This window comes from Carcharodon carcharias, chromosome 7, assembly GCF_017639515.1.
Source record: "Carcharodon carcharias isolate sCarCar2 chromosome 7, sCarCar2.pri, whole genome shotgun sequence".
Taxonomy (NCBI): domain Eukaryota; kingdom Metazoa; phylum Chordata; class Chondrichthyes; order Lamniformes; family Lamnidae; genus Carcharodon; species Carcharodon carcharias.
This window is the reverse complement of record NC_054473.1, coordinates 131,691,357-131,706,394: the sequence shown is the minus strand read 5'-3', so window position 1 is coordinate 131,706,394 and position 15,038 is coordinate 131,691,357. Positions and strand designations below refer to the sequence as shown.

The window sequence follows — 15,038 nt, the reverse complement described above, 5'->3', positions numbered from 1 at the left end:
CAGCTTGCGAACAACTCCCTGCCACAGGAGAAAACTAACAAGGTGACTGGTCCACGCAATAGGCAAAGGAAATGGAAGGAAGCAGAGGCATAGCATATCCCGACAGCCACTGGCAATGTCAACCTAGAGCAGTGGTGGTTGGCTGCCTGCATGCTGACTTGGAACCTGCAGGTAAAGTTCCCATTGCATACTGCCAGATTACCATAACTTGCAATATGGTTCTGCCCTAGTGGCAGCTGCACACCCTGACACACCTTCTTTGATCTTTGTCTTCATGGCTGAAAACCTGTGGAGGTGTTTGAAACACAAGCCCCACAATTTACAGAAAAATGGTTATTTAAGCAAGATACCAGTTTAGCTTTAAGAGCTCCCTCCCCTCCCGATAATGCTGCTGGTCTATAAATGTCTGCTTATAGTGGGCAGAGATGCTGAGGCCAACTGTGTCAACTAAACCATCACCCCAGGTCAGATCAACCACTAGGATTAAATTCAAGATCTCCATGTCCTGTCCCATTCAGAACCATACCTGGTGATGCATCTATCTAATGCGGCAAGTTCACACAATCACATATACTGACACAATATCAACCTTAGCTCATAGCTTGTGCTCTTAACTTGGGGTCAGATACTTATGAGCTCAATCCCCAGACCAAGAGTTAAACATGTTAATGTTTAACATAGTACTGCATTGTCTTTTGGATGACATTCTAACCAGAGGCACAGTCTGCCCTCCCAGCTGGATGTAAAAGATCCCATATCACTATTTGAAGAAAACAAGGAAGTTTTCACAATGCCCTGGCCAACATTTATCCCTCAAACAAAAGCAGTCGAACTGGCCATCCATCCCGAGGCGGTGTGTGAGACCTTGCTGTGTGTAAAACAGCTCCAGCGTTTGCCCACAGTGACTATACTGCTGAAACAAATTCTCCCTTTACTGGATCTAGAAAGCCCATCACATTTTTCTAATAAGCTGATAAATAATCTTTTGCATGTAGATACAAGCACATCTGCAGCATGTTTGTAATTATTTAACAGACTAAATATTTACTGCCTTAAAACTTCATTATGATGTTCAGATGAAAGATTTCAGAAGGTTGGTTGTATCAGCACAGTGTCAAATGACTTAGGTCATTTAGACATCAAACTTAAGCAATGGGCTAAAATCTTCGAGCCCCATTATGACAGGCTTGGAGGCGAGGGGAGCTGGGGAAATAGGGGGTAGTAGGGCCAGGAAAGCCTCCCAATGGATTCTCACTGGTAGGGACGTTTCCCTGGGACAGCCTGGGAAGTGGACTGCCTGCGCTTCCACTGCATGGAGGCAAGTAGACAATGCAAGGCCCCAATTAGGACAATTTTGTGACCAACTCCATGGAGGTGGCCTCCCTGTGGCAGCCTCCCTATGGCAGGATGGGGGCTCATTAGAGCCTGAGGCTCCATCCCCGAAAGCGGGGTCTTTCGTCAAGAAAAGTCACATCTGCAACCCAAACGCTCCTACTAGAGAGGGTTCCCTTGCGCTCTAAGGAGCTACCAGCTTGGCTACTCTGAAATTTTCATTTAGATTTATGCCTCAGAAGGCGCCGTCACATTCTCCTACCTGCCTCAGCAGCATCCAACCTGTGTGGCTGCTGAGGCTCCGGAGCTGCTGACGCTATGATTGGGCCAAATATATCGGGAGCCTGCCCAATGTCCCTAATAGGACGGTGAGTGCAGAAGCAGCAAATTGGAAGGTGTCTTCCTTCTGGCACCAACATCCCAAACCTGTGGAAAAATTCTGCCCCAAGAATTTGTCCAAAAAATACCTACTCTCCTGTCAATCAGTGGCAGAGCCTTTATTAAAATTTCCAACTTTAACATTAGTTTCATTTTCTTCACTGCTTTTACTTGAGACGAAAATGAGTCAATGTTAAGCATACAGAAACAAAGTAACATGACTTGCGCTTTTACAATACCAAAGTAACTGATTAATTCACATCAAAGGAGTTATGCAACATTCACATAAAATTCCCCCAAACCCTGCCAGCATTTCAAAGGCAGCAAATGTTACAATGTTCTCGTTTTCTTGTCTAAACGCCTTGGAACCGAGCAAGTAACTGATCATCTGGGAACTCAATCACCTCCAGATTTTCAAAGTCTTTCCCAGATCCACTAGTGAGCAGCAGATTCCTTAGAAGATGGTATTTCATATCAGTTCAGGCTGCGACTTCCTTACCCTATCTCTTGGCATGTACAGTTAAAAACCTAATGTTTTGTGCTCTTGGCTATGTGTCGATGACCCTACGGAACGCAACTAAATGGCAATTTGGGGAACACTGCTGTAAAGTTATGTTCATAACATTGCTCCTAATGTTATGTTCAACACACGGCTCCTAAAAGTATGGCACAGCTGCTGACATCATTCAGAACATGCTTAACTCTTGCCAAAATGCCCAACTCCAAAACAGAGCCCACAATCAAGCAGAATTTACCAGTTACACCACATTTCCATATTGGTTTCGTAAAAACCATACACTCAGGAAACAGAATTAGCATTTGGTTATTATCTGAAAGGATCCTATATATAAAGAGATAATTCTTTGATCATTGAAAATACAGTATTAACTAACAGTTGCGTCAATTTATGTCTCCATGTCATGTTGAGTGGGCATGAATGCGTATATTAAAAATGTGTTCCACATTTGGAGGGCTAAGTTATATAAACAAGCATTACAGTTTTGCACATTCCACTTTATATTTCTAGCTGCATTTGCTGGTATTAGGGGTGTGATGGGAAAGGGATAGGTCTGCAACTGCCATCTGTACCTGATAGAACAGTTTGTAAACTCTAGAAAGAGTTAACCTCTTGTCCTACTCAGCAGAGAGGTTTGCACCCTCACCGCAGTGAGTCAGCACAATCCTGGTAATCTTGCAGGTGGCCTCACTTGCAATGCCATGAGATCCTTGGCACAATACCCACCTTGAGGCAGTGTGGTGTCTGTTCAATCCATAGAACCGGATTTCAAATGGGTTTCAGATTGACAGATACTTGAATTGTGGGCCTGATTGCAGAATTAAGTCAGGCTGCCACTTATCCTGGATAATCGCTGCATATAACAATATGTGTCAATTTTGGAAATGTTCAGCATGATAAAGGACATGCAAGAGTTCTACCCCATCAAATGCTGCTTCCAAATGATAAAGATTTGAAAATACTGTGCCTCTCCCCTATTCCTTTCTCCACAGGAAATGACAAATACTGTTTGCTGCAAATGATTAAATAAGACAAGTAGCAACATTACTCGAAGTGACCAAGTACACTGTAACATATTAACGGGCAAGCAGCAATTACTCTATGTTCCAGCTCCTAAACCAAGGTTATCCTTAAATGCTTCAACAATATATCGCCAACGGTCAAAGTTCTCAGCGTGTGGCCAAATGCAGGCACATTGTGCAACTTTCAGCTGATGAGGCTGAATAAAGGCTGTGCTCCCATGAGCTTCAACTCATAGGCTGGAGTGAGAAACTGTGCATAGTCCAAGAACTGAAAATGGCATCACTACATCAGCAAGGGCAAACAGTAATGGCACCTCATGTGTCTGTAGCTAAGTGTCCCAATGACAAAATGATGAAAGGGTTGGAATTTTACAACAGTCTGTGCCAAAGTGCAGATTCAAAATGGAGGCATCAAGCAGCAACTATGTTTCAACCACATAGTGACAGTGAAGCCACCTTCATCACAACCAACATTTAGAAATTAAAAAGCAGCACATCACTAATCTAAAGCAATTTCAAAGGTTTCCAGATGGAACGCTGTGACATAGTACCTTTCTTTCCAATCCCTGGTTCAATGAATAAACACACTGTATGGCAAGCCAAAGAGAGACCAAAGACCCAAGGCTTGCACCCTGGTCTGCACTGAGCGAGTCACTCAGAGTCAGTGTAGAAATACACTGCTGCACCCACGTCATCATCTATGTAGTGGATAGTGGGCTCCGGTGGGGCAGGAAAAATGAATCAGCCAGGTTTGCTGCCCCTAAATCCTATCCAGTGAATATATCAAGTGGACATTGGACAGGATGGCATCAAGTCAGTTTTGATGATCTGCAGAGTCATGTAGCTCATCAGCTGTTGTAAAGGTTTGTCTGGCCTCTCACTAAGGGGTCTTGAGACTTGTATGTTTAAAACTGAGCCATTTATTGATAACCCATAACTATGTACATATCCCAGGTACCGCCATGCATGGGTACTGCCTCCATGATGGCACCTTCCAGACTCCAATATCATGTGACTCTCTACATCATACCGTGGGCAGTACTGTTCCCCAGTATCACATTAACCCTTGCTCTGCCAAACATCCTAATGCTACAATGACATGCTGCTATCAATTAAAGGCATGTACAACACCAGCTCTCACTATCGTATCTCATTATTTGTGTGAGTGTCCAGAAGGTTACTGGCATCTGAGTAAATGAACCCACAATGAGTCAGCACCTTCAACAGAGAGAAGAAAATTCAGGAAGGGACTTTTCCTTTCCAATTATTAACTTAAAGAGAACTAATCAAGCGCATAAAGACATTACATACTAACTAATGACTGTCGAACAGTGGGCTGAGCAAACCTAGAGAGTCCAGTTCACTGCACAAATTACGAATTTCCTTGCAAATCAGAAATTTCTTTTCATAAACAAGATAACTTTAGAAAATCTCACAAAGTGGCCACAACATGGATTTCACATAGCTCTTTACTAGATAAATTTCCATTGAGCAGTTGAAGCTCGAATGGAAGCTGAAATGTACAACTCTTCAGCTATGGGTTGGCAGTTCACTCGCCATCTGTCACTTTTTTTAACCATCCCCTCTTCTCTCTTGAAGATTCTCTGCTACTTTGCCCATGTGCACCAGAGTGCTAGATGATAATTCAATTCCAGTGGTCCTGTTCTCAGCCAGCATCTATTAGGAGTCCCTATATACTGTTCAGGCAGGACAACCCTGGCACTTTGTTTTTGCCTTCCCTCCAACAGTAGCACCCCTACTAGTGCTTTTATTGAAATCAGCTATCTCAATAAACCAAGGTAAAAGCAAAAAACTATGGATGCTGGAAATCCAAAACAAAAACAAAAATAAAAATACCTTGAAAAACTCAGCAGGTCTGACAGCATCTGCGGAGAGGAACACAGTTAACATTTAGAGTCCATATGACTCTTCAAAAGAACAAAGGAAAAATAGAAAAGAGGTGAAATATAAGCTGGTTTAAGGGATGGTGGGACAGGTAGAGCTGGATAGAGGGCCAGTGATAGGTGGAAATAACCAAAAGATGTCATAGACAAAAGGACAAAGAGGTGTTGACGGTGGTAATATTAGCTAAGAAATGTGCTAATAGGTGACATTAAGGGTTGAAAGCAGGACGAGCAAGGTACAGATAGCCCTAGTGGGGGTGGGGTGAGGGGAAGGGATCGAAATAGGCTAAAAGGTAGAGATAAAACAATGGATGGAAATACATTTAAAAATAATGGAAATAGGTGGGAAAAGAAAAATCTGTATACATTTTTGGAAAAAAGGGGGATCGGAAAGGGGGTGGGGATGGAGGAGAGAGTTCATGATCTAAATATTCAGTCTGGAAGGCTGTAAAGTGCCTAGGTGGAAGATGAGATACTGTTCCTCCAGTTTGCATTGAGCTTCACTGGAACATTGCAGCAGGCTATGGATGGACATGTGGGCATGTGAGCAGGGTGGAGTGTCGAGGAAGAAGCGGACGGCCATCAGACCATCCCAGTAGGGGATGGAGGTGTAGAGGGATCGTACGTCCATGGTGAAGAGGAGGCGGTTGGGGCCAGGGAACTGGAAATTGTTGATATGATGCAGGGTGTCAGAGGAATCACGGATGTAGGTGGGAAGGGACTGGACAAGGGGACAGAGAATGGAGTCAAGATAGCAAGAAATGAGTTCCGTGGGGCAGGAAGAGGCTGACATGATTGGTCTGCCGGGACAGTCCTGTTTGTGGATTTTGGGTAGGAGGTAGAAGTGGGCCATCCGAGGTTGGGAGACTATGAGGTTGGAAGCTGTGGAAGGAAGATCTCCAGAGGAGATGAGGTCAGTAATGGTCCTGGAAACAATGGCTTGATGTTCCGTCGTGGGGTCATGGTCCAGGGGGAGGTAGGAGGAAGTATCTGTGAGTTGACACTCAGCCTCTGCGAGGTAGAGGTCACTGCGCCAGACAACAACAGCACCACCTTTGTCAGCAGGTTTGATGACAATGTCAGGATTGGACCTGACAGAACGGAGTGCAGCAAGTTCAGAGAGACACAGGTTAGAGTGAGTGAGAGGAGCAGAGAAATTGAGATGGCTGATGTCACACCGACAGTTCTCAATGAAAACCAAGGACCTGCCTACTCTGTATGATGAGAGAAAGGAGGTTTACTGCTGAGCTATTGGGACAGCATCTATAAAACCACTAAGCTTTGATTTTGTGATTGGTATTAATCAATTTATAAATCAACAGGTTAAGGTCAAAATAACATTGATCAGAAAATCTAGGGTCACATTCTGAATGTATTTAACTTACCTTTTTACAAACCTCAGATTTTAAAATAATATAATTAACAAATTCCCAATTTCTTTTCCCTTCTTAGCCCTCCCGTCCAAGAAAAAAAATCAGGCTTCCCAATCCTTATTCCATTTTTGAGATTCATTTGGGCATTTTCATGTCTCATTCTAGGGTTTCTTCAGTACCATCTATACAGTCACTGACTGTTTTATAAGCACTTTTGGGTTATCTCTGCCTGTATTAAATACAGCCAAAACCTGGGGAGTATAAAGTATTGAGAGGTATCACGATTGTCCACTATTTCACAGACCAGGACTCCAAACACTTGGGTGTTGCAGAAGAGGGTCGTGGTTCATTTTACTCCTTATTGCAAAAAAGCTTCAATAATTAAAGTAATGTAATAAAATTTATTTTCCAAAATAAGTATTATAAAAGCACCAACTTCATTACTGAAAGGCTGGTGCTGTCTACTCTTCACTCCAAATCATCAGAGCTCTGAGGTGCAGAGGGATCTGGGTGGCCTAGTGCATGAATCACAAAAGGCTAATATGCAGGTACAGCAAGTAATTAGGAAAGCTAATAGAATCATATCATTTATTGCAAGGGGAATTAGATACAAAAGTAGGGAGGTTATGCATTAGTTGCACAGGGCATTCGTGAGACTACATTTGGAGTACTGTGTACAGTATTGGTCACCTTATTTAAGGAATGATGTAAGTGCATTGAAAGCAGTTCAGAGAAGGTTTACCAGATTAATACCTGGAATGGGCAGGTTGTTTTATGAAAAAAAGATTGGACAGTCTAGGCTTGTATCTGCTGGAGTTTAGCAGAGTAAGAGGCGCCTTGATTGAAACATATAAGAGCCTGAGGGGTCTCGACCTGAGGGTGGATGTGGAGACGATGTTTCCTCTTGTGGAAGAATCTAGGGGTTACTGTTTAAAAATAAGGGGTCTCCCATTTAAAACAGGAGATGAGGCAAAATTTTTTCATTCAAAAGGTCGTGAGTCTTTGGAACTCTCTTCCTGGAAAGGTGGTAGAAGCAGAGTCTTTGAATATTTTAAAGGTGGATAGATTCTTGGTAAGCAAGGGGATCTTAGATTATCGAAGGTAGGTAGGATGCAGATTTCAGGTTACTATCAGATCAGCCATGATCTTATTAAATGGCAGAGCAGGCTCAAGGGGCTGAATGGCCTACTCCTGCTCTGTTTTCGTATGTAATTAGCAAGTTAATTTATGAGTCACATTTCAATTTCTGTACTAAATGCACCTTTTTTAAGGTCTAAATCAGCCATAGCTCTTGGCTACATGACACAGTCATCCTCTATAGGCACAGCTTGATAGGAGGCAGAAATATCTTGCTTGTATGAATGAAGTCTAAGTGTTTGTACATCTTAGTTAGGAGCCATTACTATTACTGCAGCAAAGCGTTGGATTGAGTGAGGCATAAAGCTACAACATATGGATATGACAAGACAAGCAAATGCATCATTCTGGTGACCGTGGCTCCTCAGGTGCACAGAATCTCTTTTTGAGCATCAAGGTTTAGGCCAGAGATGTGATAACCTAAATCAAATCTAGATGTGCCCTTAATGAAAGCCCCTGTGTTAAACAGGATAAAGAGTATTTTAAAGAGTGGTCCTTCAGTCAGCAGTGATTTTAGTTCGGGTCAGCTTTCCAGTAATCACTGTCCATTAGGAAGGAATGTTTCATTTTAAAAAATCATCAAGAAATCATCCTCACTTGGACAAATATATGAGAAGGATTTGAAAATCAGGAATATTTTTAGTCAGCCTCATTGTTTCCAGCAGCATTTTGAAAATAAGTTTTCCACAGCCGCTTGAGCTGTGGGAATGTGGAGGTCAGTTAGAACCGTATGAAATGCAAATGCTTCTCTCCCCCATTTTAGTATAACTGTGCATTATTGATCCACATTGCAAAAGCAATAGAAAAAGAGGGCATCCTAAACTCTGCCCTCAGGAACTATATATTAAAAAACTGGAGGCTTGGGAAGGCTAGACAACTACGAGGAAGAAAGGAATAGAAGGATACACTGATAGGACGAGATGAATAGAAGAAGGAAACTCATTTGGCGTATAAACATCAAGGTAAACTTGTTGTGCTGAATGGCATGTTTCTCTGCTGTAGGCTCATTGCAATTCTAAGTAATTTCCCTCTAATCCTGCGACCAATGGTGTGCTCAATGTGTTTCTGCTTCCAGTGATAATGTGTGTTTTTAAAAATTATTTCTTATGAATTTTATTTTCTTCTGCAGATGCTGACTTCATGTTGGGCTACAATTCCATTGGCATGTTGGGGGGGGGGTGCAGAGGGAGTGGCCTTCGACCAACTCATCCAAATGGCCCTTATTCACCTGTGATTTTTGAATCCGAGGCTGGGATCACAGCTGTGCCCAGTCTGTCCTCATCCAATGACCACATACAGCAGGGGGTCATTGGATAGTGATCAGAAGCAGGAATCATAACTGATTTTTCAACCACCTAACCTTGGGGTGAGGCTATTGCAGTCTCGCTGCTGCAGGTTCCAGCTGAGATCAGTCAATTCAGCACAGGCCAGGAATTAAACCGGTGATGTTTCTGGTCTATATAACTCAATTCAAGTATTGGTTGGATAAAGTTATTGGTGAAATGGTAATGCATACAGGATCAGGGATCGGTCATCCAGCCTTTTGAATCTATTTCATCATTCAATTAGATTACAGCTGATTTTTTTTAAAACTCCATTTATCCCTTTGGTTTCATAATTCTTAATACCCCTGTTTAACAGAAAGCTATTAATTTCACTTTTGAAGTTTGCAATTGACCTGATCTGAACGGCTCTTTTGAGGAGCGAGTTCATGAAGTACTTCCTGACATCACCCCTGAACAGACCTAACTTCCATTTTAAGGTTACGTTCCCTTGTTCCAGACTCTCCAACGAGAAGAAATGGTTTCTCTCTATCTAACCTGTCAATTCCTTTGAACAACTTAAACAACTCAATTAAACCATCCCTTACCTCCTCTATTCATGGCAATACAAGCCCAGAATATGCTAGTGCACAGTAAAAGCCTTTAACTGATTTACTTATTCCAGATAATATTAGACACACATAGGGAACGTGGTGCCAACTTGAATCTGCATAAAGAACCCTTATATCAGTTATGGAATTTGGTCAACAAATTGCAAGGACCTATTGTAATATATTACTTAAAATTTTGAAAATGATTATCACATCTTGAAGGTGTTGGAAAATCTTTTCTTTGTCCCTTTGCAAAGATGATTTCATGCTTCTTCTGTAATGCAAATACATCATTCACATCCGAAGCATGTTATGCCGCATAAGAAAATAACAAAACCACATTAAGGTCTTTTAGGTTAGGAATGGCCAAACAGTGGCCTGTTGGCCAATATGCAAGACCAGGCAATCCCCGGGCAGCAACAGTGGAGCAATGAAAATCAGGGATGTGCAAGAAGCTGGAAATAGAGGGGCACAGAGATCTCCAAGGACTCATGGACTGGAAAATAAAATATTTATTCTTTCATCTGTGCTGTTTGAATTTTCATAGACTTGGAAGTTTGGAAGAGGCTGTTCTGGTGTTGTTGCCTCACCAGTGGAGTAGCCCTAAATAACAAGCCTAAAACTTCCCAGCATCAGCAACTTGAAATAGGTGCAAATTAGTGGGAATGAGAACTTCAACTCTGTGCGTCCCCCTCACCTTCCGACCCCAATATGCCCAGAGGAAGACTCCATGATATACACCAATGCACTTCTCAAAGGCAAAAATACCCAGTTCCAAGCTTTTCCTCTTTGTTTTTGTTAATGCCCCTACAACAAAAAATAATCATAGCTCCTTAACAAGACAAGGAGGATGCCAGTACAGATCTGAAAGGTGTACAGAGCGGATCCTCAGCTCTTTTGCAATCAAGCGTGTGCGTGATTTGTGAAATTGGTGTACAGCTGCCTCGAGCAATAAAGTTTTGTCAGCCAGACTAGATGTGATGTGCATCTTTAGGGTGCAAACACTTCAAACATGCTGCTCATCACAACACCGCATTGCCAGATGTCTTCACTGATTAAAAGGTGCAGAAGGAACAACTGTGCAGAATAAATTAGCTCCTTCAGGAAACCCCCTACAGTTCAATTCTGCCATTACCATTAACAGCAAGGGAGGCCTATTGCCAGGCCTCTTCTTGAGGCACGGGTAAACAATAGTAAAAAATATTTTAACATTATACAAATCTGTATCATAAAAGCTTTCAGACCATTACCAAACCTGCAGCTTCAAAAGCTAACCTCCATCAAGATGATTAACACTTGAGAAGGCAAACAAAATCTTTATTCAGCTGGGTTATTAAATACTTAAATGTAACCTACTCATCAGGTAACATCCTTCTTGAAAGGTTAAAGGAAGGGAGCTCTGTAATAAGTCAGTGTAAAAACAAGGCAATGTAAATCTAATAACAAAAAAAATGCATAAAATACCAACATCCTTAGAAATGCTTATGATAAGATTACTAATGAAGATGCCAAATGTGACAATGGATCTGCATATTTTAAACTGTTGCAATTGGGATATTCCAGCTTCAACTTGTGTTTTAATTTTCTTTCGCGTGTACCGTATTTGAACAAAACTTTCCAAAATTCAAACTCAGCTCAGCTGAAACCTGATCCAATTTAACATAATAAATTAGCAAAGCTCAATAGGGACTGTTTGTGTTTCCCCAACATGTAATATAAATAAATATTTAACTGCTTTGTACAAAGGCGCACAGCCGTTGAGATATTAGCATCCCCTGCAGAATCATGGAGAGTAACATACAAGAAGAGGCCACTTGGCCCTTCAAATCTGCGCCAGGATTTTTGCAGAGCAATAAAGACAAAATACTGTGGATGCTGGAAATCTGAAACGAAAACAAAAAATGCTGGAAAAACTCAGCAGGTCTGACAGCATCTTGGAGAGAGAGACAGAGTTAAGGTTCCGAGTCTGTATAACTCTTCTTCAGATCTGAAGAAAGTCATACGGACTCGAAACGTTATCTCTCTTTCTCCACAGATGTTGTCAGACTGCTGAGCTTTTCCAGCATTTTTTGTTTTCGTTTTTCCAGAGCAATCTAGGTTGTCTTACCCCCCTGCTCTTTCCTTATATCCTTACAAAACCTTTTCCTTCAATATTTATCCGATTCCCTTTTTAAGGCAACTATTCAATTGTTTCAACCGCCCTATCAAGCAGTGCATTCCAAATCCTAACCACTCAATGCTTAAAAAGGTTTTTCCCTCTTGCCACCTCTGTTCCTTTTCCCGATCACCTTAAACCTGTCCCTCCTGGTATTAGCCTCTCAGCCATTGGTAAATAGGAAGAAACTGTTTCCAATGATGCTTTTAAAAACCTCTTATCAAATTTCCTTTTAGCCTTCTCTGTCCAAGGACAGCCACACCATTTTTTCCAATCTATCAATGTAACTGTAATCTCTCGCCCTGCAAATTCTAGCAAATCCCTGTTCTGTATACATTGCAGCTGCCCACATTTCAGATTTTGTGTTGCTTGTCTGCATCTGCAGATTAAAATCAGTAGAGTTTCCCAATATTCCCTTGCTCCTACCCCAGAAAACCAAAGTCTGCAACACACCGAGTACAATTTCTGATGCACAATAACTGAAGGAAGGGGAAACCAGAGAACACAGTGCCAGTGTGAACAAGGGGTGAAGAAAACCAGAGAACACGGTGCCAGTGTTATCGAGGGATGAAGGAAACCTGGGAACACAGTGCCAGTGTGAAGTGGGGGAGAACAAAAAGAGTACCAGGTTAAACCAGTGGTAAGAAGAAGAGTGCCAGCTGTACTGATGTGATGGACCAGAGCTGATGAGGGGAGGGGGTGCGAAAAGCCTATATATGAATGCGAAATTATATGTACCATTGTCAATCAGGTTTAGTAACTGATATACAACTGCAATTGCCTGTATTTTCCTACAAGAAATGAAGGCAGATTGCCAAAAATTTTTGCCATAACCTGGAGGTAATGTTGGGAATTACGACAACATAAATTGAGAAAAGCCAGTGCCCCATTGCAATTTTGGTATAACTACATGTCATATTCCTAAATTCCAGGCTGTTTTTATATTGTCAGTTTTTTTGGGGTTGTGTCAGACTCTAAGATGATTGCCAGTTTTTTGTTAGTTTTCAAAATTGTTTCAATAGCACAGCATGAGAATCTGTCATATAAATGCATTCAATTGATGGTTCTACCCACAATTAGGCCTGTGGCCCACAAGGCCCATCTGTTTGGAACAGAATCTGCCTTTAGGCCTTCCAACATGAAGTCATTAGACAACGAACCCTTTGAAAGATTACATGTTGGCCAGCTCTACAATCACATGGCACAGGAGGCGGCCATTTGGCCCATATTGCCTATGCCAGCTCTTTACAGCTTTCCAATTAGTCCCACTAGCTTGCTCTTTGCAAATGTTTCATGTTCAAGTATAAATCCAATTCCCTTTCAGAAGGTACTTCCAACCCCCTTACAGGTAGGGCATTCCAGATCATTGTAACTCACTGTATTTAAATGTTTCTCATCTTACCTTCCCTCCCCCCATCCCAGCTTCGTTCTTTTACAACTTATCTTAAATCTGTATCCTCTGGCTACCGATCTTCCTGTCATCGTCTATCAAAAGCCCTCGTAATTTTGAGCACCTATTAAATTTCCTTGTACGAGTAAATGTTTATTGGTAACAATTTGAATATACAGTTAAGTATTTTAAACACAACTTTTTCCAGTTACATTAAACACAGGAACAAATGTAGAAATAGTCTGACCTACCCTGACCTTAAAAAGTAACGAGTAGCTTATTACCATTGTATTTCCCCATTTGTTTGTGACACATCATTAAATGAACCACATTACCAATTATTTCCCATTAAGGCCAAGTGCCAGTTCATCAGCTGGTTACTGACTGTGACCTTTCTGGTTCTGGCTAGGTTTCATGTTCTCCTTCCCAGCACTTTCCTCTTATGTGAAAATTAGGGCAGACTTAAAAGACACTTTTGAATTTGTTTAAAATATAAAGATGAGCTGCAACCTAAGGCAGATATCTGCTCGCTTTGACGAAGTTTCACTTGGCATTTTCTTGCCATTACCTCTATCTGCAAGTAAACGAGTCATAGCTGACTTTACACCAATTCTGAAGCCTTTCCCCAAACAGTAGTGTGCTTTTACATCTATGACCTTGCTGCACAATACCACAATACCTAAAAACTTGTACCTGAGTGTGCAGACAACATCAGATTTATCAATGGGAATTGCAAGATCAGCTTACACACAAAGATGGAATATTATCATCAGGGACCTCTTTACAATTCAAACATTTAAGAGGCATTATGATTAATCTCAACATCCTTTCATTTAAATTTCTATTTCTGGTTTGATTTCTGAACGTTATGTGCTGATAAGGTCATCGAGGGTGGCTGGCTGGTTTAGAGTTACTGGAGCCCAATCATGAGTGGGGAGCTGAATTCACTTCAATTCATAATGAATGACTTCGATAAAAGTCATTAACCCAGGAGTGCTTCAACAGCCCTGTCAGTGCAACCAAGTGTATTAACTCATCTCCCGCACACTGACTGACTCAGGAAGTCCTCCCAGCTCTTATCTCCTCCTCAAACGATGCCAGGGAGACTCATAAGAACTTAACAATGCAAAAACATTTTAAGAACAGGAAAAGACCATTAGGTTCAAACAAGTCCTGTATTTTGCAATCCCTTCTCCAATTGTCTCTTGAACTCATTTATGCTGCCCACTTCAGGCCTTTCATAATAACTTATTTTGCAACTGAAGCTGTCTTGACTTCCCTTCATAAAAGTGTCAGTTTTGTTTCAGTGATAGCACACTTGTCTGAGTCTATAGGTCGTGGGTTTGAGCCCATTCCTGACACATGAGCACATAATCTAGGTAGACACTCATTACAAAGGGAATGCTGCACTCCCAAGGTACCACCTTTCACATGTGATGTTATACCGAGGGCCGTTCTGCCTTCTTGGGCATATGTAAAAGAGCCCATGGCACTATTCAAAGAGCAGAGAAGCCCTTCCAGTGTCCTGACCAACATTTGCCTAATGTGTTTCCTACATTATAACAGTGACTACACTTCAAAGGTACATGATTGGCCGTGAAGCACTTTGGGACATCCTAAGGCCATAAAGGGCACTTTGCTAAAAGAAACACGTATATATATATATATATATATATATATAAAAAAATATAAATGCTTGGCATTGTCTCGCAGAAGTGTCAAAAAGCATTTCACAAACAAAGTAAGCGCTAACTATTATTGAAGCAAATGTGACAACCATTTTGCGCACAGCACAATCCCACAAACAGCAATGAGGTACTTTTAGTGATGAGTGAGGAATGTTTGCCAGGACACTGAGATTTCCTTGCTGTAATTCAAGGACAGCATTTCCTCACTCTTAATCAAAGAGGGTTGTTAATATACAACTTTCTCCCTTAAAGGCAAGAGTGCTACCAGT

At 41.6% G+C, this 15,038-nt stretch overlaps 1 protein-coding gene across 2 annotated transcripts in view; it reads right to left on the bottom strand.

Annotated features, from left to right (window-relative positions):
• The window catches only part of bcar1 (BCAR1 scaffold protein, Cas family member), a 243,579-nt gene that overhangs the window by 74,701 nt on the left and 153,840 nt on the right, over positions 1-15,038 (bottom strand). The gene's annotated exons all lie outside the window — the stretch shown is intronic.